The sequence below is a fragment of the Rhinolophus ferrumequinum genome, chromosome 6, assembly GCF_004115265.2.
Source record: "Rhinolophus ferrumequinum isolate MPI-CBG mRhiFer1 chromosome 6, mRhiFer1_v1.p, whole genome shotgun sequence".
Lineage (NCBI taxonomy): Eukaryota > Metazoa > Chordata > Mammalia > Chiroptera > Rhinolophidae > Rhinolophus > Rhinolophus ferrumequinum.
In genome coordinates, this window is record NC_046289.1 from 19,166,489 (window position 1) to 19,171,504 (window position 5,016).

The window sequence follows — 5,016 nt, forward strand, 5'->3', positions numbered from 1 at the left end:
TGGTGTCACTTAAACCCAATACATGTCCACTCCTTCTATATTCACTTTATAGCCACAAAGGAAATACGTCTTCTTTTCTATCAGATCACTCCTCTTCTCCGTACTTCTTTGTTTGTGCCCCCTCAGGCCCCTCCCACAACACGCCTCCTCTAGTGACTTTGACCTTGAGAAGCCTTGCTCTAAATTGAAGGTGATGTCTCTAGAAATGTATACATCATTTCTTTAAGCTCTGAAGTTTGTGTGAGAGAAGACCCCTTTTCATGACGGAAGAAGATACGTTTTGATTTCCTCTTAGTTCAAGCATCAAGTTTTTCCTGAATAGTTTCTCTCTGCTGAGGTCAGTTACCTTCTACCAACTTCAGCTCCACCTCTGGGGATCCCTTCTGTCTTTGCTAAAGTGTCTATTGCCAATACTTCTCAAACTTCTATATTATTAGAGGCAGCAAGGTTAACTTCCGGAAGCCTGTTGCCCCAAAATATAGTCTTCCTGAACCCATCTCCAGAAATTCTGGTTAACTCTGTTGGTCGCAGATGGAGTTTGGGAACCATTTCACAAACATGATTCTTAAATGGTCACCCTGGTAAACGCTGGTCCAGTTAGCCTTATGGTTTCCATCTGCTCTGTCTGCGGCAATGTTACATTTGTGACCTCAGTAATAATGAAGGAAAACTTGTTGCTGTGCCTGCAAAACTATGAAGGGGGAGGAGACAGTGGATGGGGGAGGGTCGTTGAAAGACAAATGCTTCTCCCTCCCCCAAGATGGAGCGGCCGAGGAAGACGAGTTACGGCCGCCGCGGCTCCCCGAGCTCTTCGAAACCAGCAAGCAGCTTCTGGACGAAGTGGAAGGGGCAGCGGAGCCCACCGGTTCCCGGAGGATCCAGGAAAAGGTGTTGAAGGGGCTCGAACTCCTTAACACGGCTGCCGAAATGATATCGCAGCTCGACTTGTTCAGCCCAAATGAAGATTTGGAAGAGATTGCTTCCACCGACCTCAAGTACCTGATGTTGCCAGCATTTCAAGGAGCGCTCACCTTGAAACAAGTCAACGCCAGCAAGCGTCTGGATCATTTGCAGTGGGCTCGAGAACACTTTTTAAACTACTTAACTCAGTGCCAAAACTATCACGTGGCAGAGTTTGAGTTGCCCAAAACCAAGAACAACTCAGCTGAGAATAACACTGCTGGGTCCTCCATGGCCTATCCTAACCTCATTGCTATGGCATCTCAAAGACAAGCTAAAATACAGAGGTATAAACAGAAGAAGGAGATGGAGCAGAGGCTGTCTGCCCTAAAATCTGCGGTGGAAAGTGGTGAGGCAGATGATGAACGTGTCCGTGAATATCACCTCCTTCACCTTCGAAGGTGGATTGGCATCAGCTTAGAAGAGATCGAGAGCATTGACCAGGAGATAACAATCCTGAGAGGAAAAGACTCTTCCAAAGAGGCATCAACTTCTCACTCATCTCGTGAGGACAGGCCTCCAATGAAACCCTTCATTCTCACTCGGAATGCGGCCCAAGCCAAAGTGTTTGGAGCTGGTTATCCAAGCCTGGCATCTATGACGGTGAATGACTGGTATGAACAGCATCGGAAATTTGGAGCATTACCAGATCAGGGAATAGCCAAGCAAACATCATAGGTCAAAAGAGCAGGTCGGCAACAGGAGGATGAGGAGCAGAAGGAGGAAGAGGATGGCAAGCGAACACTCCAGCAAGCTCGGGAGTGGGACGACTGGAAGGACACCCATCCCAGGGGCTATGGCAACCGACAGAACATGGGTTAGTCTTCACACAACAAGATGGGAAGATGGGGACGCACACACCTTCCCGCAAAGGAAAGCTGTGCCATCTGCTGCTTCAGCTCTACCACAAAGGCATAGATGCTTCGTCCTGCTTTGTGTTCAATAAAGTGTCAAGCAATTAAGTATGTATTTATACCCTAGGTAATTAACCAGCAATCTTGTTTTGGCATCCTAATCATGATGTATTCTGATTTCTTAAGTGGAAAGAAAATAGTACTAAGAAACGACTCTGTATAATCAATGGCTGTATGAATTCTCCTTAAAAATAATGAAAGTCCAAGTAAAATAACAATAATGCAAAAAAAAAAAAAAAAAAAAGAAAGACAAATGCTTTTATTTTCTGACAAACATTTGGATTCTGGAGAAGTTCCCATCTTACCATGTTTCAGAATATATTGTTCCTTTTTACTGAAAAGGCACAATGCTGTTGAGATGAGGCTGATTAGCTCATTCTAGTCTCAGGTTTAGATACCTGGCTCAACCCCGCACTCTTTTAATATTCTATCCAGAGTGACTCAAGCATGGCCAGGGTGGTTGTGATCTATGGACCAATGTGCATGCTGTTTGTTGCCAAAATGCCTCAACCCTGACCTCAAAGAACCCATCTTCGATTGATGAGGCCACTGCTATTGAATTTTTACTCTGATATTTGTTCTTAATATCTAGAATTTAGGAATAACTCCTCTTTTGAATACTACAAAATGTATTGAATAAAATATTATTTTTTTTGTACATTCAAATGTTCAAATTTAATCCAATGAAATAATTAAATATAGCCATGTCACAATAGTGGAAAGTTCTAATAACCGTTTACTTGGATAATGCTAAATTTTGAGGGCAAAATGTTACAAGCTTTGGAAAAGGATCAGTAACTGAGCTTATGTAGGGGATTCTTGAGTTTGGAATGGTAATCCCATCTGGTTTTCTGCCTGTACCTGTAGGTGTGGGCTATATTTGAGAAGGAAATTTTCAGCTCAGGAGATAAGCCTGAGAGCCAGGAGTATTAATCACTAGGAAAATAAACTTGGCTCCAATGTCCAAACCTCTTGACCTGCCCACCCAGGTGTATGGATGGAAGAATGAGGAGTTGGTATTTTAGAACTCTTCTTAACAGATGGGAAGGATATCCAGCCAAGCAGGGAAACATGCTATTTGTAGAACTTGACAATTCAGCTGCCAGTCAGTGTCAAAATGGTCCAGCCAGGCAGGAAGGATCTTGGCAACAGGTATAGGACTGAATGATGGGGATTTAGTCAGCATGTCTCCAGCCTTGAATGGGCTAGAAACATTAAGGAAGGATCCCATATTTTAGAGTGTTGCCTGGAGGATATGGGTGTCATGTCCTTTTCTTTTGCCTCCTAATGAGCTCTTGACCAATAGCAAGTTAGGGTCTCCACCCACTCAAGAAACTTAAGACCCTTTTTCCAAACAAGGTGATTCATCAATTCTGCAAAAGTGAGGTTTAACTTTTTCTGTACTTGTACCCAAAAAAGTCAATTTCTTTTTTTTATTCTTTGATTTGGAAATTATAGTTGTTTGTTTTCCTCAAAACATTTATGAAATCAACACTATCACATCATGAAGATTTCTAACACAAATAGTTCCAGTACTTTGAATTTTATAAATGAATGATCTTTACTGCTGAATTTTGTCTTTTGTATATTTTTAGAATTTTTATTAATTTTCAGTTAAAGATATAAAATTAAAACGTATAATACATCTGAACCCATGAATAATTTAAATTAAAAAAAAAAATGAAAACGTAACAAAACCTCCAAAAAAGAATATGAAAGTTTCTCTTCTCACTCTCATAGTTATTTTGACTTATTCTGCGGTCATGAGAGCTTCATGAAAAATTTACTATATTGTGAACAAAGCTGGAGCTTTATTTACTGGACTGCAGCCCAACACTCTCTGGTTTACTGAAAGTTTGAGATCAACAGAATTCCACTTCAAAATAAGGTAATTAGTTGCCTTGGAGTAATTGCCTTTATAAGGCAATAATTTTTTAGATATGACACCAAAAGTATGAATAATCAAAGAGTAAATACTTGAAATAGATTTCATCAAAATTAAAAACTTTTGTACAGCAGTGGACACTATCAAGAAAGTAAAAAGGTGACCTGTAGAATGAGAGAAAATATTTGCAAATTATGTATCTGATAAGGATCTACTAGCCAGAATACATAAAAAAAAACTATTACAACCCAACAATAAAAAGACAAGTAACTCAATTAAAAGTGGGCAAAGAATTTGAATAGCCATTTCTCCAAAGTAGATATAGAAATAGCTAATGAGCACATGAAAAGATGCTCAGTACCATTGGCCATCAGGGAAATGCAAATCAAAACCACAATGAGATACTACTTTCTATCCATTAGGATGGTTTATAATAATAATAAAAAAAGAGATAATAAGTGTTGGTGAGGATGTAGAGAAGTTGGAACCCTCATGCATTGTTGGTAAGGATATAATGGTACAGGCTCACTGAAAAACTGTTTGGCAGTTTCTTATAAGTCGAATATAGAGTTGATACAACAATTGATACAACAATTTCATTCCTAGAGAATTTCATTCCTATATACCCTAGAGAAAGGAAAGTATATGCTTAAAAAAAAACACAAGCTGTACAAGAATATTCATAGCAGGAATATTTGTAATAACCAAAAATAGAAACAACCCAAATGCCCATCGACTGATGAACAGATAAACAAAATGTGACATATCTGCCCAATGGAGTATTATTAAGATGTGAAAAGAAATGAAGTAATGATCCATGCTGCAATATAAATCAATCTTGAAAACATTGTGCTAAGTGAAAAAAGCTGGACACAAAAGGGCACATATTGTATGTGTGATTTGTATGTGTGATAAGACCTGTTAAAATAAGAACAGGTCTTATAGTATAGTATAATATAATATGATGTAATATAATACCGGGTCTTACATTAACTTCTGCTCCAAAAGACGCATTAGAGCTGATGGCCCGGCTAGGTCTTATTTTCGGGGAAACACAGTAGAGGTGAACTTGCTTCTATCCCCCAATGTTATTGCTGCATTCATTTTAGTTATTATCTTCCTTTGTCTACCTTTTCCTAAAGGAAAATTTTATAGTGGTAAACTAAAATCATAGATGAACAAAATATTAAAAAGCAGCAATTACTTTTGCTTTTTAATTTTTTAACATAATCTTTTTAGTTTAGATTACTTTCAGAT

General features: G+C 39.0%; 1 pseudogene; it reads left to right on the plus strand.

Moving 5' to 3' along the window:
- Positions 1-693: 693 nt before the first annotated feature.
- On the plus strand, positions 694-2,016 carry LOC117022896 (immunoglobulin-binding protein 1-like; annotated as a pseudogene).
- The last annotated feature ends 3,000 nt before the right edge of the window (positions 2,017-5,016 follow it).